Source organism: Cinclus cinclus, chromosome 1 (assembly GCF_963662255.1).
Source record: "Cinclus cinclus chromosome 1, bCinCin1.1, whole genome shotgun sequence".
NCBI lineage: Eukaryota > Metazoa > Chordata > Aves > Passeriformes > Cinclidae > Cinclus > Cinclus cinclus.
Window position 1 is genome coordinate 112,493,815 of NC_085046.1, and position 27,156 is coordinate 112,520,970.

The 27,156-nt window shown below is 38.5% G+C and overlaps 1 protein-coding gene across 2 annotated transcripts in view; it reads right to left on the reverse strand.

Moving 5' to 3' along the window:
* The window catches only part of RB1CC1 (RB1 inducible coiled-coil 1), a 64,661-nt gene extending 53,403 nt beyond the window's left edge, over positions 1-11,258 (reverse strand). For both annotated transcript variants that reach the window (XM_062488959.1, XM_062488951.1), the window contains exon 1: positions 11,099-11,258. The gene's annotated coding sequence lies outside the window, so the exon portion shown is untranslated. The remainder of the gene's footprint in view (positions 1-11,098) is intronic.
* Between the last annotated feature and the right edge of the window lie 15,898 nt (positions 11,259-27,156).

Genomic DNA, 27,156 nt, shown 5'->3' on the forward strand with positions numbered 1-27,156 from the left:
GGTCTTATTTTTTACAGCCACTAAGACAAAAAAAAAAAACAAGTGCTCTTTCTTCACCCAACATTTCATCAAACAATGATGGGGGGAAAGAACTACACTAATGCAGGTAGGACACATTTGTATTAAATTACCCTAAAAAAAAAAAAAAAAAACAAAAAAACAAAAAAAAACCACCGTACACATCACAAAATTCCACAGAATTTACCCACTCTCAAGGTTGTTACAAATTTCAGTGACCACTTTCAGGACCAGGAGAACGATGTAAAGAAAGGCTCCAGAGAACACATGCCTTAAACAGCAACCTCTCCTGAAGATTAACTGATGTTCAACAAAGACACGCTGCAGCCCTTCCTCCCTTCAGCAGGATCTAACTATGTCAAGAGCTTGTCTCCAGCTGCCTCTATAACACCAGAAGAAAATTAATTTTGAGAGCTCTCCGTAGTCTTGCATCTCTGGACAGTATCTGCCTGTGTTCAAAGTTACAGAGGGTATGCATGAAAACCTACCGCAGTTGCCCAAGCTCCTTTTCTTTCAAAGGTCAGGTTATTGCAACTATTACAGGCAAGGTCAGCCACATATCACAAATTAGCCTTCAGGTTTGTTCCCAATATTCCAGAATATTGTCATCATTCAGCAGTAACACAAGTTCTTAACATAATCTTGGGGTGAAAGTCAGACCACCAAGCATCAACAGAATATATCGGTACATATTTTGTTCTTTTTCTGTTTGCATTACCACAACAGGCCATTAGGAGAGTATCAGGCTTTATTTATTTATTTTTAGCTCTAAACTCTTACTTAGTGTTACAAGTTTTAAGGCTTTTAGTGTTATGTTGCTGGAATTATTTTTGTTTTAATAGATAATTAATCTGTTGTAACAGTTAAACAACTACACAATTTGAAAGCTACTGAAGATAGAGCTGCTACCTACGTAATAAAATCACAAATGACTAATCCACCTAGATTATTTGTTATTACTTATTATTTGCTGTATGATTTGCAGCATTAGATTCACGCTATCATATAAACTAGATCCTTCACACTATGGGATAGATGTCTGTATGACCAACTGCCATGAATTATCAGTAATACCATTAAAAAAATAGTTGAACATTTGAAATTTTCTGTAGCAGCTGCAAAACCAGACAGAATATGGTAGGCATATATAAGAAAACAGATGAGATGACAAACATGTAAGAATGGCAGAAAGTATAAAAAGTTTCCATAATTAACTGAAAATATGTATATTGCCACATTAGGTAATAAAGCACCAAAACCAGCCATGAATGTACTGTGCTGGTTGTAACAGATTTCACAGCTCTACACTTCATTTACATTGCAATGCAATTACTGCAGTCTTTTCCTATATAATATAAACTCTTCAACAACCAATTACTTTTGAAGTCAGTATTGAGCAACACCCTTCAACACATGCTGTTTACAACTACTGAGATGTAGCTCAGTTCAGAACCTGCTCATTGTTACATCTCTGAAAGGAAATTAATGTCTGTTTAGTGACTTTTTGTCATTACAGCACAGGCATCACAGGTTTCACAGCACCCTACAAATAATCCTATGGCTACATTACCCACTAATTTTTGCCCTTAAATGCAGAATCCCTGCTTCTAGGTACCCAGTGCTCACTGTTTCATGGTACAATTCCTTCCAACTTCACAAACTCGAACACTGAACCACGGCATTCAGAGCAGGACAAAGACAGAAATCAGTATTTATGCTATTTGGGTTTAATGGGACATTAATCAACTTCACTTTAGTGATTCAGTTCAGTCTGTATTATCTTAATTGTTCACGCTCATGCTTCTGACATCTCATGTCCCATACTTCCTTGTGTAATCCAGATTACAAACTAACCTTGAGCAAACAGAGATACTGACAAATTTTTCTTTAACACCATAAAATTTAAACAGAATTATGCCAAGCCATGTCTTTCCTTTAAACCCAGAGATGTAAAATTCCATCCACAACAGCAGCATACAACCAGTATAACATATCTTGCTTTTGTTCCCAGGGAAGAGCAGGGAAGTGCTGCTTCACATCTGTATGCTAAGTGTGGCACTTATCAATGCTTCATCTGCCAGGTCAGACAGAACCAAGAGGCCCAAACTTTTTCCCCAGTATATATCTCCAGGTCAAAATGGGCTCAAGCCTGAAAGCAGACAGAACTAGTTGAATTACCTGAACAAGGCAAGACTGTTCACACAGTGCCTGCATTTCCACATTGCTATTCTACATTCACATACTTCTGTGTGAACACCATCTGTGTGCTGCTGATAAAGAAGTTTCTCTTCCCTTACTGCAGAAGTGCAGAGGCTACACTACAGGTAACAGTGTCTCCTATGAGTCGTTAATGTTAGCCCAAATTGCCAGGGTCAGGAGCCTCATAGGACACCACCACACAATTTCTGCCTGTCAAAACGGCAATTCATCTGAGCCAAAGGCTGACAAGTTTGTGACATGCTTAAAAAGAATCAAGTGCTATTCCTCAGTCAGTAAATACCTTATCTGGGTAACATCTATCTCCCCTCAAGGCCAATATACCTTTATTACTCCTAGAGTTGGAGTACACTTTGGAGCACGTTAGCATGTTATTAAATTACACTTCATTTCCATACCACAAATCTTAAAGTTTGCCTCTCAGATGCTACAGTTCCTGGAATTTCACCTTTCAGAGCAGGATTTCCTGCTTCACCTCGACTTAAGCAACTCTATAATAAGCAAAGGTACGAGACCAGCACAGAATGTACTTAAAATTTATTTTCTTTTCTTCAATAAACCTGCCTTCCACCTCCATTTCCTTTGTTTGTTTTTTTTTTCCAAGTGGCCTTCTCAAAAAATGCTCTTACTCCAACTTGCAGACCCCAGATGCAGAGTATTTTATAGCACACAACTCAAAGGAAAATGAAAATAGAAACTGAAACTAAATTTAATGCAACAGATACCTTTCTTAATGTCAGTTTTAAAAACCTCTCTAACAGAAGGCTTCAAGGATCTTTCTTCAATACTGCAACCTAATGCATCTAACCAGAAATACCTTAACTTTGCTTTACTTTAACTTAGAACATTACTACTACCACCACCAGAAGAATAGAAAGAATGACCTCATTGCGAGGGCACACATTCTTTAGTAATGCTTTATGAGACAGAAATGGCTATGTTTCTAAAACACAGTGCAAATGCATATCATTTTCTAGATAGCCAACTGTTGAAAGAAACATGTTTCAAAAGGCACTTAAAAGAAAAACTAAGAAAAATAAAAACCCAAAACCCTAAGATGTGTGATGAATAAGTAGTAGGGCTCATCCTGACCTAGCTGCAGAGAATAATTTAATTCTCCTACTCCTCCAAAGTAAATTTAACAAGACCACATTTAATCACTGAGATATATATTACTGAGGGTGGAGATCCTATCTCCATTACCACCTTATATCAAAGCCTAGAAACCTCATGCTCAAGCCACACTGCAGTCTCAAAGAAAGGCTGTCAATCCCTGACATCTGTAAGGTGCCATCTGGAGCTCTATTTATGTTGAGATGTGCATCAGGCACAGAGGCGGTTACTTAATTACAGCAACTCCAACAGTCACTGTGTTCTTAACAGCTCCCAAACTCAGCTGCTGGTCAGCAAAGCAAGTCTTTGCCACTAAACCCAAGACCCAAGCTGCAATCCTACAGGGCAACCAGGACATGCTTCTAAACACCTACTTCCCAATTCACTAAAGAGAAATTTCAGAAGTCAGTAATTCAGTATTTCATAGTCCAAGATGTTTCCTCCCCTGTTCCCCTCCTTCAAGATGAATCATTTTACATATTACTAACCTAACACTTCAGTTACATATGGCCATCATATTCAGAGTTGCTCCTACAGCTCTGAATTACACGGAAGCTCCTCATTCAGCTAAGGAGGTGTTGCAAAGCCTTCAGAGGCCCTCAGCAACATCAAGGGTGAAAGAGCAGATCAAAAGCAAATCTGGGCAGGCAAACAAATGCTGCACATTAAAGAGCGCCTTTGAAATTGGTGTGGCCCAAAACAATGCAGCTTCTCACCAGTTCAGACAAAACTTATACAATGAATTCTAGGAATGCAATAGTTTCAAACATGTTCATGAGGCAACAAGCACATTATCAGGCACTGTGTCATGGTTCCATGTGGACGTGACTATAAAGCTTCAAATGTGATTGTTAGCATCTATTTATACTGGTTTCCACTAATCTGAGGAGCCGCCAAGACACAGTCTGTATAATACATCAGACAAAAGTTCTCTTCCAATAGTAAGCACAATTTTGCCCCATTTTTCTAAACCTCACATCTCTTACATGACAGAAAGTGAAACTTCTGTACCTCAGTTAACAGGAACAAGGCAGAAAACAAACCTAGGATTTCTGACAATCTTATTGCTAGGAAACAGCCCACAACCTGTAGAAGTATAGAAGTATCCCTTTTCCTTCTTTTTTTTTTTTTTTTGTTTTTAATTGATGGAAAGAAGTCTTTGCACAGCTGTCTGCACCTCAGTTTTTGACTAAGTTAACTGAAGGCTTTGTCAGATTTTTCTTTTTTTTTAATGTGTAATTTTGCCATTTCAAAGCATTTGTGGAGTACAAGCCTCCCACGAATTACAGAGATTAATACATTCTCCTTGCAAAGATTGGTACTCTCGGGTGCATGGAGATTCAGGTGGTTTTATTCAAGTTACTGATTGACTCCATACTGGGGGGAAGTTCTTCCTGTAGGTATATACTCTTTAAAATAATTAGCATGTAAAACCTTCCAGTGCTTGCAAATAGTTCTGCAAGAAACAGACAACAAAAATCCCATTGTTTTTTATACTCAACTCAGACAAGACAGCACCAACACTTCCTCCACTAAACTCTCTCTGATCAACCAAGACCACAAACTCTGGCAACAGAAAGAGCACCAGATTTATGAATCCCTTTCCTCAGCCAGTTCTTCTGCTCCTTTCCCTGCACCAACTTTCAGCGGTGCAACTACCCATATGTCTGTGGAATAAACTGGATATAACAAGTCAGAAACAGCACACTTCTCCAGGATACTGATAGTTCAAATCAGTTCCACGGTCTGGTTCATTACATAACTCCATAAACTACACCTCAACTGAGGCTGGAAAGAGGCCATGGAATATAGAGGATACTCAACATCAGAATCATCATTCAAGAAGACAAGTGAAAATCTTCTGAAGGCATCATTCACATTTCTAACTGCCAGTGCCATCCTCAGTTCTAATAGATCACATCTTGGAAACTTAATAAAAAACCCAAACCAGTAACCTCTTAAAAAGCAGATAAGATAACTTAAGATAACTTTAAAATTTTCAATTACTACAGATGCAACCAAGGACAGTCTCTCAAAATACAGTCTAGGAGGCCATTTCCCCACTTCTTCCCTCTTCAGATACACAGTACTAATACTACAATTTTTTTTTTCTTTTATGTAGAAAAGAAAAAAATCTTGGCCAGAACTACTTAAAAGACAAAAATACAGAACATAAGACTGATTAAATGGCATTTACTTCACAGGAATTAGAACACTACAGATGGAAAAGAAAGTCAAAGATTGACAACAATGCAATGTAAGGCAAGTAAAGATCCTTGTGATTTAGTCTAACAACCTACATAAAAGTCACAGGTTCTTCCTTAATGTCTATTCATAAGCAATAAGATTTTAAAAAAATAATAAAGTTTTCTAGTAATAAGGAAATCCACTACCATCTTAGTAAACTCTTTAACTGGTTTACACCCCTCAAACTTGTTTCAAATTCTTCTTATCTTTTATTAATTATAAAATTAGTATTTGAACTGTCATGATCTAAAGATAAAAAAGAAATGTGATAAATTCTAAGTTGTAACTCACATGTCACCTACCAACCTCCTCCTATTCATCAAACTTCTTTTCTTTTCAGTGGTATCTGAAAGTAAATGACCATCAGCAAGATGAAGAGCTGATAGAACCCCTAGTCCCCAGGAATACATACTCAGAAATGTCTAGCTTCTTCTCAGATCAGTTTATAACTCTTCTTGGATATCATAATTTACAAATCACCTTCAGATCTTTATTGGCAACATATGAAAGAAGATAACAGCAATGTGGTGAGAAATGAGAAAAGATAGGATAGTTCTCAGAATATTAAATTGTCTCTAATCTCAAGAAGGTGTTTTCTAATTTTCATGTGCCCTTCTTTACCCTTCTGGAACATAAATCTTTGGTAGCTTATAATAGCTAACTACGTGCACCAATAGATTTTTTATGCAGTTTTACCAACTTACGAACTATACAACCACCAAGGAAACTCCAAGAAAACTACAGAAAAACACAATTTAGAATGACTGAGGTATTACAACTATATTCCTGCCTTATTCAACCCTGACATGTGAAGACAGATGCATGCGAAAATGATGTAGAGCACTGTGAAAATGTTGTGACAATACATTTTCTTTTTGGAATGTATAGGTATTTTACCACCAAGCCTTTAATATAAAAAGGAAAGTTTACGCACTACCCCTCCCCCCCCTTCAGACAGAACTGAGAATTTTGAGTCACATTTTCAAACCATTCACTGGGTGAGAATCAAGTCTCTTTCAATCAGTAGACAACACATGTACTTGTAAAGAGTATTTTTAAATACAGAAGTCAGCATGAATTTACTAGAAGAACACTTACAATATAGCATAAGCACAATGTATAAGAAGACAGCTTCTAGTCCTGTTACACAATATATTCTTATGTAAGAATCTTCATCTGAATTTAAGAAAAATACACACTGAGGAGGAGGGAAGAAAAATTGTCTAAATCAAAGCACCGTTTTGTCAGTATGAACTGTTTATCCTAAGCCAACTACAATAAGTAAGGGTCAAACTTTCACACTTTTGATGTACTAGCACAGCTACCTGGCATCAAAAAACTCAATTTAAGATAAACCACCGACACTGAAACTCCCTGCATTATCAGGAAAAAAAACCACCATTCAAATGATAAAGAGCAAAAAGTACTGCAGTTACAACTACAACACAAAAGAGCACAACATGTTCAATCACAGACCTAAATCAAAATAGAATTTAGGAACTTAGAAACAGCTACTTCAAACATTCAAAAATCAGACCTCAGCAAAGTGCAATTCCTACAGAATTTATATTTTTGTTTTGCTAAGGGTGGTATGACTTTTTGAATCAATGATGTAAGTAAAACTCTTCCTATAATTAGTTCTTCAATACTGCATTCTACCTCTGAAATACATATCATTTTCAATCTGTTCAAAATGAAAACAGCATGCTGGCCTGTCAAATACATCTTCAAGAAAAACAATGAAGATTGATATACCAGACAGATACTAGATCTACCTAATCCCTTCAAATAAAAGCAATATGCAATCGAAATACTGGAAACACTATTTCACTATCGCCCCACAGCTTCCCTACTCTCCTGAAAAAGCAAAGATACTGTTTTAAAAGAAAGTCTTAAGAGGTAAGAAAACATGAACTATTTTATAAAGAGAAAATAAGTCCATGTTCTGAAGTCAGTTGAAAACCCATTAGATCATTACTTAGGCAGAGCTGCCTCTCAAATATTCACACACCATCCTTCTCATTGATCCCATAGCATTACACAGCAAGACAGATACAGGACATTTGACTAGGACAACTAGTCAACAAAGCAGTTTTACATTTTACAGTCCATTAACAAGTAATTAACACAGTTCAGAATGAAATTCATACAGCATTCAAACAAGGCTTTTTTTGCACTTATTTGTACTAATTCAAAGAAAACAGTCTACCACAGCTTATTTTCCAGATGCACAAACTACTAGAGCTTTATATACAGCACACCATCATTATTTCACCTTGATGTTATAAAGACAGCAGGCCCAGCTGCAAAATCTGTTTCCAAAACGAACTGTCAACATCTCAGATGGACATAAAAAGCTACACTGAGATGTTGCTTGAGCTGGTAGCATGAGCTCAGAACCCTGCTGAACCACGGACCGCAAACCTGAACAACAAAAGGAAAATACACACCTGGAGACCAAAGCAAGAATTACCCTGACAGCCCCGTCTCAATCTACGAATCAACACATTTGTTTTGATATTTCTATTGACAACTTCCAACAACCAGGATTGAAATATCATTCATGGATTATTAACAATATAGTTATGCATGAATCCTATAAGAAAACAAAAAGTATATCCAGTTCCAACCCTGCTTACAAACTGAAAAGATAGAAAGTGTTGGTACACGGCTATGATGTCTTCCAACTGAATTACATTAAAAAAACTAAAATTTAAATTAAAACTAAATAAAGAGTGAATTTGCAGTATGAATTAACTCATAAATAGACAAAAAGTGACTTTCTCAGCAACCAGAGAATGTCAATTAGCTCACAAAAATAATTGCTAGCAATTTCTTTATCATCATGAATTGTGTTATAGGCTTTCACAACCCAATTTATGTGAGGATCTTCCAACTTGTACATCAAAATCATTAGTCCGGCAAATCAGCTACAGACACTCTGAAATTCTTGCAATTGGATTAGTAATTTACATATTAATGATTCTCTTTTTTTTGCCTGTTTGGTATGACTGCATTCAATCACATCCTGCAGTATAATACAATATTATTATGTAAGTTGGCATCTTGTAATCAAGTGTTTGCTACTCGGTAATACTGATTAACAACTTTGCATCAGAATGCTAACTATTAATAGGCTCACTGAAAGTATTAAGGTTTGTTGTTTTGTTTTGTTTTTTTTTTGTCCCCTCCTCATCTTCAGAAACAGTTTATATAAAGGCATTGAGCTGTGGACCAAAAATCAGTACCCTAACTTTCTTGAGCATTATTGCAAATGCAGAAGGAGACATATGACTGCTTGGGCACTATCCAAATGACTGAAGTGGCTCATGTAACAACTGGGTACACACACTATAGTTTTTTCATTTTAAGTTGTTTTCACTTTACCTCAACATGCTAATGAACTCCCCCTGTCCAATTTAAGTCTCAAGACCCTCACACCACTCTAACCCAGTCTTTCACAGAAAGTAACTGCTAGTTTAAAAGTAAATGAAGACTTAAGGACACACTGATAACAGACAGAAGAATTCTTTCCAGTGATTCCATTGTAACAGCCACTCTTATCAAAAACAAATCAACAGGCACTACTCTCTTATCTCCAACATACACTGTCCCCTATTTAACCAAAATAACTGAAGTTCAGTTTAGAAGTTATGTTTTCCACCGTAGTTCCTGCAAGGCTTTGTAACAGCTGTGTTCAAACAACATGTAGGGACACACCAGACACCACAAAAGACCTCGAAATAACCCTTGCCCTCTTCTCCAGTCAGAGTACAAGTCTGCTGCATACACTTCTAATTATAAATAGAGTAACCTGACATGGGGAGAGAGAGACAGCCCCTTGAATACGATCTCAGAAACTACTAACCCAAATCTGTGCTGAGCACAAGCCTAGAGCAACACAATTGCAGCTAAGATAGATTGCTATTTTACAATCTACAAAACACACAGCTACTTGAACAGAGTGGACGATAATAACATACTTCCAAAGTGCAATTAGGTCTATCTTACAACAATCCACTATCCCAAAAGATCCCCTTTGTACTTCCAGCGCTAAAACTGGCACAGCTGAAGTCCCTTACCACGTGTTCTTCAGCAAGTAATTTTCATTACTACTCTCAACATAATAAAATTAAGCCATTTTGAGTTCCAGACATCATTCGGAGTAAGTACCAATATATCCTCTGCATACTTTGACCTAAACTTAATGATGCTAGAATATCTAAATTCTTTCTTGTTAATATTTGCTTCTTGGCACAAAAGTTTGTATTAGACCATGAGATAAGAGCAAGGTCATTTCTTCATGTGCAACAGCTTTCAAAAATTTCCCAAGGTACTAGCTACTAAATATTCTAAACACTAGAACATACTAAACATACTAAATACTTAAAATTCACAACTTAAGTATACCATGGGAGTTCACATTTTCATTATTATTATTATTATTATTATTATTATTATGCAGTACCTCCATGATGGAGATGAACTTTATAGAAGGGTGTGTATGGGAGAAGACAAGGAGCAACAGCTTTATATTATCAGTTCAGAATGAATATAAGAAATTCCTTACTGTGAAGATGGTGAGACAGTAGAACAGGTTACCCAGAAAACCTGTGGATGTCCCATCCCTGGAAGTGTTCATAGACAGGCTGGACAGGGTTTTGAGCAACCAGGTCCAGTGGAGGGTGCCCCTTCCCCCCCCAGAAAGGTTGGAACTAGATGATCTTTAAGGTGCCTTCCAACCCAGGCCATTCTATAATTCTAATTCTATTTATAGTATTGTTCCTCACAGTACTTTTCAGTTGTATAAAATTCAACTGTCTGAAACATGTTTTTCCATTCTTGTTTCTCCAGCATTACTGAGGTACCTTTTACCCTACAGTTAAACACACACACCCAAAAGTGTAAGTCTTTCCATAAACCCAACAGCACAAACTACTTCTGACACACATATATGTGAATACAAGGGAGAAAAAAAAAAAAAACCAAAAAAAAACACTTCGACCTCCTCATTGCTTCCCATAAAGAAATAAAGGTGAAAGCTCAAAATATGAACCACAAGAAATGGCTCATGGCCAGGACATACCATGTAATTACTTCAGACAAAAACAAATGACACAGGAAAAAAAAAAAAGCTATGGTTATATGAGGTCTGAACTAAAATTTCTGGGTTTCTCAGGACAAAACATGACTTTTTACTTCATGTCTAGATGATGCTAAGTAAGAAACATGAACGTTACAAAGGTCAGCTCATGTCATTCTCCCAGCATTCATATTTCTACCTCTGGATCACTAGCAGCCAGTACTTCGGAGGGTCAGTGAGAAAGAAAAGCGAGCACTGATCCACACAACTGCCTGAAAGTCCACTAAAGAGCCGTAAGGAGAAACCGAAGGGAACATTCACTACAGGACACACGCTTCCTCGGGAGCAGGACCAAGTAAACAACCGAGGGAGAGGCAGAACAACGTTTGTAAACACACAACGCTTCTGCACGGCTCTCACCCGACCGCCGCCGACGGCGAGCACGGAGGCGCTGCCAGGCTGAGTCATTCCTTGTAGTAACTTCACCGCGAATCCCTCGCCCTGGCAGCGGAGCCCTGGGCAGGGAGGGAGCAGCCCGGCCCGCCCGGCGCTGCTCCCCTCCGAGGGCTGGCAGCCACCGCCTCCCCCACACCCCCCCAGCAGCTGCGCCGGGGTCACCCCGTCGCCCGGGACCGGCTCCAGCCGCGGGATCCCGGTCCTCCTCGACCTCCGCTCCGCCGCCTCCCACTTCTTTGTCGCCCGCCCCACGGGTACAGCCCAGCGCCCAGCGCCGGGACCGCCGCCCCTCGCCAAGGCCGCCCTCCCGGTACCGGAGTCTCCGCCTTCCCCGCGGGCTGGGAGGGGCTGAGCGGGGCACCGGGGGGAGCCCGCACGTCCCCGGGCAGCGCTCGGCACTCACCCCCGGGTCCCGCGCGGGCAGCGCCGCTCATCCTGCGGCGGTGGCGGCGCGTCCCCCCTGCGCCGCGCGGCCGGGCCCGGCGGCTCTGCGGGGGCGCGCGGCGCTTCGGCGGGGCCCGCGGACGAGCGGGGAGAGGCGGCGGGCCGGGAGAGGCGGCTCGGCGGGGCGGGCCGGGGGCCGCGGGGACCGGGGGAGCCCTGCCTGGGGCGGCCGCCGCCGCCGCCGGTGTTTGTTGTTGTCGTCAGCCGCTTCCGGCGCGAGGGCTGCCGGGAGGGGGCGGCCCGCGGGAGGGACCGAGCGGCGGAAGCGGCGGCGGCGGCGGCGCGAGGGCTCGGGCGGGAGCGGTGGTGGAGTGGTCTGGCGTGGAGGGGCCCCTCAAGGCTTGTGGTTCCAGCCCCCTGTGCCCACGGCAGGGGCACCGTCCACCAGCCCAGGTTTCTCAGAGAGCGATCCGCCCTGGCCCTGAATATCTACCAGGGATGTGGTCGAGATCGTCCCGCCGTACCTCTCTGGGCAGCCAGTTCCATTTCTTCACCGTCGCGCTAAAGAATTTTTTCCTAGTATCGAATCTAAACCTACTCTTACTCAGTTTAAACACATTCAAATCCCTGCATGCCCTTGCAAATAGTCTTGGCCCATGTTTTCTCCAAGTACCCTTAAGGTACTGCTGGGCCGCAACCAGGTCACTCCAAAGCCTTCTCTTTCCCAGGCCGAACAAACCAAATCCTTTCAGCCTTTCCTCACTGGAGCAGTGCCCCATCCCTTTTCTGGGCAATTTCACGGCTTCCTCTGGACTCCCTCCCAAGAGGTCCGTGTCCCTGCTGTGCTGGGACCCCAGAGCTGGATGCAGCGCTGCAGGTGAGGTCTCACAGAGCAGAGCAGCGGGGCAGAATTCCCTCCCTTGCTTTGCTGCTTTTGATCCAGCCCAGGACACAACTGGCTTTTGCTAGTCAGGCCTTTGGTTTATTCAGTTTCATTTTAATCTGAGATGACAAAGAGATCAAGAGTTTAGGAAATCGAAATCTATCCAGTATGTTTTGAGTTTTATTGTCAAGAACTATACTGAAATAACTCACGTGCTTAATTGACATTTGGAAATTATAAAAAAAAAGGAAATTTTCAAAAGAGATGTTTTTAGATGACTCGCAAAACTTTCTTACACTCTGCACAAACAGAAAAATATCAGTTTTTACTAGAGAAGATTAAACACTTTTGCTGTGAAATGTAACAAACAGCTAAAGGGATACCAGTTCCTACCAAACTTCTAGGTATCACCTGTCACTTAAAGAAAGTGAGATCCAACCAAAATTGTCTATTTCCCAAACACACAGGATTTTTTTTTTAAGACTAAAAGTTGAGACCTAGCAAGGATAAGCTGGAAAGAAATAAAAAGAAGGATTCACAGCATGGGAATGAAGGGCTGTCTGTCACTTTATTCTTTTTCCTGCTATAGGCATTGACTGTTATTTCAGCATTTAAGATGATGGCTGTTTGCATTCCCAGTTGCTAGGCAGAATTTAGCAAATGTTCAATTAATCCCTGTGCCAACAAGTGAGGGTGGCCCCAGATGCACTGACTGTCCAAGCCGAATTCTCATCCCCCAGGATGGGCCCTCAGAGAGTTTTTGACATAAAGGAGCTGCAGGGTGGGAACCGACCTCTTATTCCTGTCTGAGAAAACAAAAGTAAACCTCACACATGTCACTTTTGGTTTCTGTATTATTACAATCTGTCTTTAAAGGCTTAGCCCACAGAACTTTTCTTTGATGAGGACGTTTCCACATAAATCAGAGAAGAGTGAATTTGAGAGGAATATGAGTAAGAGGCATATTTGACTTGGAGATGCAGGAGAGGATTGCAATGCTGGCATTAAGGACATCCTCTAGCTAAGATCCCTTGAGAACGCCATAGAGTTGGATTGTACTTTCTCCACTGCCTACCTTCACTTCTCCTTCCGTAACATACGCTGTAGGCAGCAGGTCGTGGCAAAGCATAATGTTGTGGCCAGGGTATATTCAGATATAGAATATACTCTGCACATCAGAGGAGGATTGCAAAAAAAAAAAAAAAAAAAAAAAAGAATGCAAGCATGCCACGATCCCAAGCACAGGAAAGACACTGACATGCTGGAAAGAGTTCAGAGGAGGCCACCAGGTTGAGTAGAGGGACAGAGGATCTTTCCTATAAGGAAAAGCTGAGAGAATTTGCTTTGCTCATGCCAGAAAAGAAAAGGCTTCTGGGTGACCTAATTGCATCATTCCAGTACCTTAAGGTATTTTTCCCAAACTGGACTGGGCTTATGGTTTTAACAGTAAACTTGTAGTAGTCACCTCTACTGTGTTGGAGAGCTTCCTGCCTGTTCCATACATTAAAGGCTATGTTGAATAGCCACAGCCTGTCCAGACAGGAATTGCTTGGCCTTTTAAAGAAAGCCCCCACTTGCCACCTTGTGGCACCCCACAAACAAGTACTCCCCAACTCTGCAGCTTGTTGAGGGGTGTGTCCAAATTCTGAAAGACACCTTTGGCACTTCAGACTACAACAATAAACGGAGCTGGGAAGACATCAGTAGTCAATCAGATGTAATGTAATGGGGAAGTATAATACAAGTTTCTATCAAAGCAATTCAAGGCAGCTTTCTGTCATATAACACTGATTATGTCAAAGCTGTGTTATTTTAGTTATACAGATGTCAACTTCTGCTTTTAACATCTCCTGAAATGGCCATCTTCTTCATAAATTTTTTTATTGTGATGAAGGACTAACCTTTAGTGTGAAAGTAATAATATCCAGATGGAACTTGACAGAACAAGTGGCATGCATGGTATTATCAGAAGTAAAAAACAAAACAAAACAAAACAAAAACAAAAAAAACCCCTTGATGTTTGGTAAGCCTGAAGCATGAATAAGTCTCATTAAAATTCTCTTGAGGAGAAACTACTGAGAGTGACCTCCTGAAGTTTGAGAAGCTGAGACACTGGCAAGAGAAGCAGCAGCATCTCTTCAAACACTGAAGCAACAGTGCCAACACGTATTGTAGTTTTCTGGCAAAGCACCTCTGCCAGTCAGGCTTTCAACAATTGCATAAAATGAGGCTTCAGGCACTTAAGCATAGTTCTGGTTTTTACAGCACGTGTGGGACAGTTGATTGATTTGAGAGGCAGCTCAGGCAGGAGTGAAGCAGGAACTTCAGTTCTGGGGAGTAAGCAAAGTGCTGCTAGCAGAGCAGGTTGTTCTGGCTTGTTCTTGTAACATTTCATTATGTTGCTTCCTCTCAAAGTGTTCCAGAGCCACTTCATGCCAAACAACTAATTACAGGTTTTTTTTCATGAGCCTGTCTGAACAAAACCTAAAATTTAAGATTATATCTAGCACTTTTATCCAAAAAAAGCATTTTATGAAGAAGTTCTTGCTCTAGGATATAAGAAAAGAACGCATTGAATCAGGTTTACTGAGAATTCTTCACATTTTCAAAGTGCTGTACAAAATGTAGGTTATTATTCTTTCGATATACTGTTTAGGATCCATATTTATATTTTTTCACATTCCGAAAAATAACCAAGAAGCATGAAGGGGTTTTTCACTGTGTGCTTTTGATTTTGGGTGCTAAATTTGGCTTACCAAAGAATGTATCTCTTAAACTACATATTTGTGCAGCTGTAGTCAGAGAGCAAGAAGAGCAGCCTGCTCTTTTTTGGGAAAGCAAAGTGGGAGCCGAGGCTGGCAGCAAGGGACACTGTCATGAACAAGGGGCACAGTCCCACAGTATCAGTGAGGTCTGGTAACAGTTTTTCTGTACAATTGTTATCTGCATGTCAGTAACAGACCAATATTGTCAGTATTTATTTAGTTCCAAATGTACTTCAAAACCCACATCTTCCTATTTTCTTTAGCTCTGCTTGCCAGAAATTTGCCCTGTATACTTCTGCTTCCCTTACTGCTGTCTCTTGGTTTAACCCCAGGCAGCCACCAAGTACCACAAAGCTGCTTGCTCACACAGCTCCCTTCTGCTGTGAGATGTGGAGGAGAAGCAGGAAATAATTGTAAAACACATGGGTTGAGATAGAAACAGTTTAATAATTCAAATAAGGTAATAACAACAACAACAACAAAAAGAGAAATAAAACCTGAAATAGACAAGTGATGCAAAAATCAGTTGCTCTCCACCCACTGACAGATGCCCAGCCCTGCCTTTTGAGCAGCGATCAGCCCCTCCCAGCTGCAACTCCCCCCAGTTTATGTACGAAGCAGGTCAGCTGTCCCAGCCATTCCCTCCTGGCTTCTTGTGCACCCGCTCGCTGCCAGAGCATGGAAAACTGAAAAGTCCTTGACTTGGGATAAGCCCTGCTTAGCAACAACTAAGCTATCAGTGTGTTATCAACATAATTCTGTACCAGATTGTACCAGATTGTACCAGACTGTACCAGATACTAAGAGGAAAATAAACTCTGCCCCAGTTAAATCCAAACACATTGCTGCCTTCATAAATTTCCCTTGCTTTTTTTTGGGGGGGGGGGGGGGGGGGGGGTTTGGGGGGATGTTTGTTTTTTTTTTTCTTTTTCCCCTTTTTCAAATACTGGAAACAGCAATATTTGTTCCTTGGCTAGGTCAGGCTGATGCTTTAAAACCAAGTTCCTTCCTTCTCTGTTGATGCTTTGTGGCATCTTGCTGAGTAATCTTCAGCAAGTATTTGTTTTCAATTTAAGTCTTCCTCCAACTAAACAACCATTTCAGAAACCAATATTTTTTTAAAGGACAAAGTACTGTTCTGACCTGAAATATGCAAAGTGAACACCAGTCTTCAACGGCACAAGTGCTCCTGCGTGTTTTGAGAGAGACTTCAAGAACTTCAGTTATCCTTTAATGTAGCCTGGCAGTCCATGGCAAGCACCAAATCATATCTCATCTATTGCTTCTTTTTGAGAGCGCTGTCTGGTCCATAAGAAATCACCAGTTTGTTTTTGAATGGTCAGTGACTCAAGAACAGCTGATGCTATTTTGAAAGCATGCCACTCCCTCTGACCTCATTATGTATCATTCCTAACCAGTGATTTTAACATCGTGTGGCTTCCCAATGTTTCAGTAGTTCCAACTACACAAGTTTTGAATTCATAAATGATTTTTCTTATTTGCTGACAGAGCTCCTTGCAGGAAGGGAATAGTTAGGTTCAATTTAACATCTAGGTCACAAGGTCAGGTCTTAGTTCTGTGCAGAAATATGCAAAGGACATTTAAATCTTAGATTTAAAAGTCAGAATGGACATACCTTCAGAAGTGGTAAAGGACAGAAACTCTCAAGAGAAAACAGCAGCCTGAATAATCCTGTAAAAATCTCTTGTTGTGCATTTTTATTTAAGAGGCTCCATCTGTGTACCACCACTTCTCCTCAGCACTCAGATGAGAATGAGTACAGAGCAAAGTCAAACAAGCATTACAGTGCAGACTACATAGAACAGCAGTAATATTGTTAGTAGTAGTATTGATAGAAAGTTATAGCTGTGTAAGCATTACTGAATATTTAGGGTTACTGAGAATAGAATTCCCATTCTTTACTGTCTATCAGCTTTGGTTTTTTATATTAAAGCACTGAAGTAATGTTCATAAAACCATAGAATGGTTTGGATTGGAAGGCACCTTAAAGATAATCTACTTCCAATCCTCCTGCCATATGCAGGAACACCTTCAACCTGACCAGGTTACTCAGAGTTCCATCCAACCTGGCCTTGGATATTTCCGGGTATGGAGCATCCACCACCTCTCAGGCAGGCTATTCCATCATATTAAAACCTTCATTGTAAAAAAATTCTTTCTTATATCTTAGAGCTTTACAAGGGACTGGAGTTGGGGAGATGCTAGTGAGCAAATTGGCATTAGTCATAGGCCTGGATCCCATTTTTTCCCCGTTTAAAGGGATTTTCTCCCTCATTTCCAGTCAGTGGGAACTTCACTGGACTGCCGTTTCTCAAATATGATGGAAAGTAGCTCAGCCGGTTTCTGTGCTGGTTCCTTCAGGACTCACGGATGCAACTTGTCAGGTCCCACGGATTTGTGTACCTTCAGGTTCCTTAGATGGCCTCAAACCTGCTCTTCTGCTACAATGGGCAGTTCTTCATACTTCCAGTCCCTGCCTTTACCTTCTGCAACTCAGGTGGTGTGGCTGGAGCACTTACCAGTGAAGAGTGAGGCAAAAAAAATAATTGAGTACCTCAACCTTCTCCATATCCTGGGTAACCAACTCTCCTGTTCCCTTCTGGAGAGGACCAACATTTTCTGTAGTGTTCCTTTTACTACTTATGTACTAATAGAAGCTTTTACTGTTGTCATTGAGATCCCTAGGTAGGTTTAATTCCTACAGGGCTTTAGTTGTCCTAACCTGATACCTGGTTGCTGGAACAATTTGTCAGTATTCCTTCTAGGTTGCCTCACTTCCACCCTCTGTAGGCTTCCCTTTTTTGCTTTTGTCCTGGAGCTTCTTGTTAATCCATGCAAATCTCCTTGTTCACATATAAAATCGTACTTTTAAAATTTAAGTTTAATTTGTAAAAATAATTAATTACACATTCAGATATTTCAGTTGAAGAAGTTATACCAGAAATTTGTTTGGCCTGTACTGCTAGAAACTTGATGTATTTTTCTTTTTACAGTCATGAAAAAACTATCCTGTCCCCATTTACAAAATAGCATTCTAATGATCTTTCTGTTCACAGATGACATACTCTGGTCCATTCATCATTTGCATCACTCACTCTCCTGGTTTGGTAACCATAAAGACAATCTGTAAACCAAGGGATACAAGCTTCAGCTTCTCCCTTTGCCCTGGACACCAGTAGACTTGTGTCTCATTATAACCTGTGGAACAGTGTGGGAATCCAGATCCAAATGGCAGTGTCGTGTCAGGAGAAGGGATTTTTAGGCATCTCCAGCTTCAACCACAGGCCACAAGCCAGCCAGCATCACAGCAGCTGGCCCAGAAATGTACCTTATTAGGCACTCCAGAGAGTTAAACTCAAATGCTTCTAGACTATGTCCACTCTTTCTATATTCAGCTTTTAATGTGCAGTCTATTTTTAGAGGCTGGAAAAGCATGGTTATATTTAATCTGAGTCACTAATTTAGACATTTGTGTTTTTTCCCGTTTTGTTAATAAGTACTAATTGCCTTTTTAAAGTAAGCATCTAAATTCTTCTCTCATTCCCAACCTTTCTAGTAATACAAACTAGAAATTTGTGATACCAAAACTCTTTGTTTAATATATTTTATTAATATATTTAAATAAACTACAAAGAGCCTTAAACCAAATAAATAAAACCCACTATGTACTTACATAAAAATGAATTGCTAACTGAAAATATCATCTATTAACATATTGAATACTATTTGTCCTATGTTCTGGTAACTTACATGCTCAGTCGTATTTCTGAATGGAATAGAAACAAAACCATCTTCCTTTTTTTACAGTTCCCAGGGTCTCAATTCAAAGAATTAGTCACTGACCTCAATTAACAGAGTAAACTGAAATGATGAACTGGGTACACTGAAATGGTGATTCTCTGCATTTCCAGAAGAGACTATACCTTTAAAATATTCCTAAATACCTGGCTACATTATTTTAAAAGATACTGTAGGAGTAGACTAATTTAAACTAGGTTTTAAATCATTTCCAAAAAAGAAAGCAAAAAACCCCTGACTATTCTGAGTGCACTTGCATTCATTACTCATTCTTAGGAGCTTTTTTATATTCATTGATGAGATCAGGCGTGGGTGCTGGTAGAGTCCTCTTTCAGAGCTTTGCAGCTCTGGAATCTGCTCTTCCCTTGAGCTTTCCAATACAGCAGCTCAGATGATTTGATTGCATCATTTATGTTTCCCATGCATTTTAAAAACATGTATGGATTGTTCAAATCTCTGTAGACAGGGAATTCTTTAGATAGATGGAGATTGTGGTAGGCTATTTTGCAGTTAGAAATACCAAGGCTTTTAAATTCACCTCTTTCTAAAATAAATTTCTAAAATTATCTCATCTAGCACATTTTTATGCCAGTGTATGAAGGACAACCAAACAGAAACTGACACATGCAAATCTCTAGTAATTACTGTCTTCTACTGAAAAAAAGCTAGAGGTAATAGAGATCAATGCCTGCCTAGTTATTTGAGCACAGGAAAGCAGGAAAAATTGTGTCAAAACTGTAATGCCAAGTCTGGCTCACTGGAGGGCCTGGTGATGTACATTTCCAGGCTGACTGCTGCGATGTTGGCTGGCTTGTGGCTTGAGGTTTCAGCTGGAGGTGCTCAAAATCCCTGCTCCTGGCACAATATTCCTGCTTCTTTGAAGGCTGATTTTGATTTCCTTTTTTTTTTTTTTTACACTCTGGGTACAAAATCAGATTTGTAGATAAAGGTTAGCATTGCTTCTTATTTAACAAGGAAGAAATTAACTTCAGTAGCAGTATGTGCTTTACTCAAATGCATAATTACAGTCAATTAAAATTTACTTGTTGGAGTCCATTTTCACAAAACCTTTCTGAGCAATATTTACTGTTCTTAATTCTTCTAGCTGTATTAACTGAATTGCACCTTTGGCAGCAAAAAGAAAAAGTGTGTTGTAGACATCAGATCAGACTACAGATTAAACAGTTTTATTTCTTTGCCCTTTATGAATATTGCTGCAATATTAATACTTCTAGTCTTCTTAAGTTTCCCTGATTTTCACATTTTTATTAATACTAACTTTAGTGGACCACAGAATAAAACCCCAAGCTAGCTCAACTTACTTAAATTCCATCTCTGTTCAGTCACTTTCTTAGTTAGCAGCAGATAATTTTCATGTCATTAACAGTTTCAGCACTTTGTTGTAGGCTTAATGTTTAGTTCTAGGTCTCTGAGGGAAAAAAGAGCAACTGACCCCTGCCTTGACTGCTATGGACCATGTTTCATGGCTTCGAGTTCACATTACTCCTATCAGTTCTTCTTTTCCTCTGTTTTGTTACATAATACTGATTAGTTTTGTTACTGCTGTTGTTAAATTTCAAACTGCATTTCTATATTAGTGGTGAATCTGGAAAAGCTCTTAGTAGTAGCTCTCTCTAGAGTGTGAAATTTGGGATTTTTATCTTCTTATTAAAATCTTAAGATACTCAATTTTCATCTACATTTTAATTTGCATGTGTGTTTTCAATTCATTTTTCTTAGTAATTTGATCTCTGGAAAGTTAGCAAAAAGTAATTGCCAAGTTTATGTATGTCCTTTAATCTTAACAAAATATATATGTTTTGAATAGAAAGTAAAAAACTGTTGGTGGTCACTGAACTGTCACAAAGACTCCATTAACTAGATTTATCTAAAGAAGAACTTTTTGGTGTTTTTTTCCAGCTTAGTTATGAAGTTATTTTTTAAAGACAGGTCTGGAGAAACTGTCATAAATTTTTTTATTATTTTTCTGCATGCTAACTCAGTTTATGAGTTTGCTTAGGATGCAGAAGAGGAGAAACCTTTATCTGTCCCAAATACTCCTATAAACTGAGCTTGCCTAAATTTGTGTTTGCATCATGCTCCCCAATGCCATATAGAAACTCAAGGATTTAATTAAATTATCTATAATCAGAAATTCTCCAGACTACCATCTCAAAAAGCCTTTTTTTTTTTTTTTTTTTTTTTCCCCACACAGCTTTGAGGTCATTGTGCCTGTTTTTTGTGAAGTGTGTTCTGGGCATGAAGGGTGGTGTTTTGTGATTTTACTGCTGGCAGCTAATCTAATGATGAGCACATGTTGCTAGTGCTCCGTATGGGATCCTCAGACCATCAAAGCAGAGGAGAACTTGCTTTGCACAGCAGTAGGAATCATTGTGTAGCTCAGGCAAGGCTGCAGAGCCAGCCAAGGGAAATCCACAATGGGCCAACCCAGCCGGAGCTCTGTGTTCTTGCAGCTATGGCACCACAGTGCTGCTACCAATTTACAGCTAGCAGAGTCAAACCTGTGGCAGGGGGTTTTATGGTGGCTAACTACAGGATTACATTTCTGAAAGTGTCATAAAAATAATCTCAAATCGCAGATAAAGATTGGCTAGAGTATTGCACGTGTACTCTGAAAAAAACAACATATTCACATTGATATAGAAAGTAGCAGTAAAATGGAGGCATTTGAACAAAACCAAAGTGATAAGAGCACATAAAAACTCTTACTGTAGTGAACAACTCAACAATGTGCTTAACGTTGTTAGAGACAAAAAAAAAAAGGGAAGTATTCAGAAGGAAAAAAATGAGGCACCAGTGAGAGTAAGCAAGATTCAAAAGTGGAATTAGACACATAAACATTATTCTCTTCAGTGCTTGGTGACAAGAGGAAGTCCTGGGAAACCTCAGATGATCACTTTGTAATTTCAGTTCAGCTATGTTTGGGGAGTAGCCCTCAATCGTCAGGAAACCCACACAAGGATTTCACAGCAAATTTCATATAATCTTTTTAACCATTCTGCTATGGCAATTTGTTCGTAGAGAGAATTTTTCATATTTCACTGAAGCTGTAGACTTTTTTGTTCAATATGTAGTAGAGAAAAAAAAAAAATCCTACTTCTTAAATAAGTGCAAAAAAACCCTAAAGGCAAGGTCTGAGCTGTAAGAGAAAGGCCAAGAATTCTGTAGTGTTACCAAAGACAGGTAGTGCATTTCCTCTCAAGCCTGAATGGGAAATTGGTTTACATCCCAGTACTGTCATTTTGTCATTTTATAATAAGATCTGTGTATCTAGGCTTTTTCTGTTCACTCTCTTGGCTAATAAAACCAATATGCAACGTGGACATTTGCTTGTGAAGGGAACAGTAATGGCATGAAGGTCATCTCAGAAAGCAATGCTACTTTGTCACGTCTCTGCAAGTGCTTCAAAATACGTGTGTCAAGCAACAGTATGAAATATAATGCCTTCTTATTTACTCTTCCTCTTGGAATTTCATTCATTTTCTCCTGCTCCCCCTATCCTACTTGCCCTAGGCTTAAAAGCCAGCCAGAGTGGGATCTCAGCTGATACATAATCCTTGTTCTTGAAACAGGTGCAAAGAGGAGTACAGAAAGTTACCCACTGTATCATCAGATACAGACACAGTCAACCCAAACAGTAAACTGCTTTTTTTTTTTTTTTCTTTTTTAACTGGAGAAATAGCAGAGTGTTCCTGCTACTGTTAGATTTAGGTAACAGAAAAAACATTTTCTCTTCTTTAAAGGAGCTTCTTGTGTGCTGCACTAATATCTAAATAATATAGTCTAAAATTCCCTGGATGCTCCATGGATGCTGTGGTTTATTGCTAGCAAAAGTATTTTGCAGTACTGAAACCACAACACTAGAGGTCATTGCTAGACTTTACATTTTTAATCTGTCTGAAAGCAAGTGTTGGGAGCTCTCAGTTTGGTGATTGGAATTGCTTTTTAAAATTCTTTAAACATGCACGGTGTGGAGTATGTCTGGGATTAATATCCACTTGTGATGTATGGTTTCATAAGTTTTCACACTCCCTTTTGGATTTTTAAAGAAATATTTTTAAAATAGTTATTTTATTTTTTTAAAGAGATAGCCATCCCAGAGGAGACAAGAAAATATATACATTAAAAAGCACAATGGTCTTAGCAACCTGCATGCCAGTCCTGTGCAATTTATGTATTTCTCTCTAACTTGTTCTTAAGTATTTTTCCAAACTCTCGTTTAGCAAGAATGGATTTAGTTTTTTTATATTTTTCATTAAAGGACAACATTAGAAATATCTACTGCATTCCAATGCAGAATATGTAGAATCCTTTGTGACACAAGGAGAGTTTTCAAAAAGCTATTTTAACTTTATTCTATTTCTTTTACAGTTGAATGGTTGCAAAATTGTCTGAAGGTCTTTTACTATTTCTGAAATTTATATCCTTGAATATTTCTAATGCACTAATAAACAGCAAGCAGAAATTTAGAATTCCAATGTGTGACATCAAATGTTTAAGTGCTAATAAAGAGATATTTTACTAGAGATATTTTACTAGATACATGTACTTAATTTCACAAAGGATTGAAGATTTTTTGAAATGCTTACTGGATTCCAAGTTATGTTCCAACATGTTCATAATTCAAAGATAGCTATAGCAAAAAAATGCAAGGAAATGACACTTCAACTTTATAGAAGAAATTGTTTTCTTTACAGAAAATGAGTTAAAATACTTTCAGAACCTTGAGCTAATGAAATTTTGTTAGTTAATAAGTGAAGAAATAGAAGCAGTGTTTTCTTGCTTACTGAAAACTGGTCAGTGTCATTGGTTATTTCTAAAATAGTAAATACAGGAAAAAATTAATTAGGGAAAGTGATATTAAATAGGCTGAAACCATTATTTTCCTTACTTTTTTAAGTTCAGTATCTACCTTAATCAAAAATGTTAAGTTTACATTACTCTTCCACTAACTGCCAAATTATTTTAAAATGAATTTTTTTGAGGACTTTTTTTCCCCCATCTTAAATTGTATGATCACCAGTCCAGATTCCTTCAGCTGAACCTGTAATAGTATTTCTGCCACTTTGCAAGGATGAGAAGATGAATATGAATACATTTTTTATAAAATTCTGAATCAGTGCAACTTTTCCTGATCTTCAATTATCATTATTAATATTACTATTATTCAAAGAATAATTAGTGGAGTTTTGCTGTTTTTTGGTTTCTAGGTTGGCTTTTTTGTTGCAAAGGTAATTTTTTAGATATGATTTTTTAAAATCACCCTTTTATTAATATTTTTCATGTTAATCAATTGCCCTTGTGTAATTTTGGGTTACTTAGCTTCACTAAGCTTTGAGTAACAAAGTGCTTTGAGTAACATTTCCTTTTGCTCTTTGAGTAACATTTATGAAGTGAACAGGTAATAAATATTTGGCACCAAACTTACAGTCAAGAACAGATATTAATGCTCTGCATTGTTTGTCTTTTTAAGTATCTGGTGTCATGGTTCCTTGAGGCCAGTTTTACCAGGACTAAATAGATTAACATCATTTCAGGTTATCCATATTTATTTTTCAATCCTGTTTCCTTTTGCATGTGTGAATATAGTCCTCACTTTACTCAGAATAACTTGTGCAGTATTTGAATGTTGTGAAACGAAAACTGAATTTGGTCATATGGCTGTGGCAAGAACATGTAGGTAGAAACAATAATTTTGCATGGTCTTTCATTTTGAAACTTAATAAATATTTCCTTGAGAAGGTGATCAGATACTTTCAGTGCAATATTGCTAATTAAAATTAGAAACATGGGTGTTTGTGAAGAGTAAGGCTCAAACATATAAGGTATGAGTATGGCTCTGTTCTTCACTGTGCAAACTGAAACACTCCTCACTGAAATACCTCACAAGTTCCCTAAGAGAGCTTGACTCAAACCTGCCATGTTTTCTTTCTTACTACTTTATGTAGAAAATATGAGCAATTCATAGGAACATACGAAATATATTTAATGCATTTCATGCTCTTGTTTGGGCAACTATTTTTTTAGTTGGGGAGGGGGGTTGGGGGTTTTATTTATCAATATATTCTAATGGTTTTCTTCACTAGATACTTCTTTCTTCTTTTGAAATTGACAGACATATTTTGACTGTACTTTCTTGTAGCCCTTAAAGCCCTGATACAACTGAGACCTGAGATCCCTGCTCCACTATATTCTGTAATGGCATTGGTTTTAAAAGCTCTGTATTTCCTCTCCATTTCATATTTCATATTTCCTTGCTGACCATGCATGTTCAGCAGTATATTTTTTCAAGGTTGACTAACTAGATGGACAGAAGCAAACCTTAGGAATTACTTTCTGATTAAAAGTTTTTACATTGAATTGGGAAAAATTCGTGTAATTCTTCTGTGCATTCTTCCATTCTTCTTCATCAAGCACTTGCAGAAAGTACTTTTGTACACTAGATGACAGTGAAAGACAGTAATTGCAAACAAAATTTTGATAACTGATCATTGGAAACACATTCTGTAAGGTTATCTGCTATGATTACTGGTGTTATTTATGGTGATAGGTATTTTGCATGCACAAGGAAATATTGTCAGTGTTGTCCACTTTGCTTAAATATGTTTTTGTGTTAGTATTTTGAATGTTAATGACCTAATTTTATTTATTTTCTTAGAAAGTTGTAGCATGTTTACCAGAATTACTGGTTTTGTGATACAGCTAAGAGCTGAACTTGTACAACAGAAGGACAGGATACATACTGTACTTTCATTTCATATTAGACTTGAAAGAAGAGGTTGATAACAGAAAAAAAAAAAACAAAAAAAAACCCCAAAACAACTTGTATGGACAATAAAGAAATATTATTTTTATTTCTAATTATCATATCTTGATAAGGCCAAAGATTTTTTTCTTATACTCCATGACTATTTCTGAAAAATCTCAGCTTCTGGGTGAAGTGATCTCGTGCTTTGGCTCAGGGTCATTTTAAAACTAGTTGTCTCTCTCTGAAAAATAATCCAGTATCCAAAATCTTAGGTGTTGAATGTCTATGTCTACCTCTGTTAAGGAACTATTTCATCATTTCCAATTTCTTTTTTCCTGCATCCAGCTCACAGCCAGAGTTAAGAGAGCCAGATAAATGTAAAGTATACTCTGGTAAAAGTTTGCTTTAAAATTCTTTATTTGATAAAAAAATGTTCTCTTGTGTATGTAAAGAAAGAAAACAAAATTTTACATCTCTGACAGTCCCGTCATTAAGGACTAGGAAAACTAGATTAAAACAGGTACTTTATCTGTGAATTCAAATGTGGGAAAACTCTGCAGTCTGCTAAAGCATTCATCTGAATTTTTTCCTGCCTTGAGCTGCTCCTACTATCAATAATAAATCCAGTGTAATAATAGATGAATAAAAGCACACTTTTTAATAAGCATCTTTGGAAGGAGCAAAATAAAAACAGTCAGAATAGTTTAACATGTGGCAAAGCCAAGGAACTGGCAACACATTTCTGCTTCAAAGGAAAACAAGAAAAAGTAATAGGGCAGACAGAAAAGAAGCAAGCTGTTACAATAAAAATGGAGAAGTTATGTGAATCTTTGAGAATGGGACACTGCATTTTAGATGGATGAGATAGCCTACCAAAACTTTATTTAAAAATCATGATGCCTTTTGGTAAATGGAGACAGTATGTTTTAGAAAGTTTAACTGGAAATACTAGTTAACAATCTTTGTTACAGACATAGAGTTGGCATTGAAAAAGAGAACCTTCTCCAGAGGTTGGATTGCAAAGCCTTTTCCAGGTCTCAGAAGATTTTAGAGTGCTTTGATGTGAGATCCTGACTGCCTTTGGAGAGACAGATCTAGATTGTAGAGGGGGAACTAGAAAACACTATTTTCTATCTTATTAAAAAGTGGCAAATTTACACCCAACATGCATTTCAAGAATATTAAGGTTTTTATGAAACATAGAAACATTTGTCTAGAGCAAATGACAAACAGAATTATCTTAGATTTCTTCAGTGAATCCAAATCAACATGTGAATTAAAGTATGTCTTTTTTTTTAACATACCACATGATTTAATTGTTTTGAGGGTAGTGGAGTAGTATATTGAGTACAATAGAGTAGTATGGATTGTCATGATAGTACAAAGAGCTCCTCATATCTGG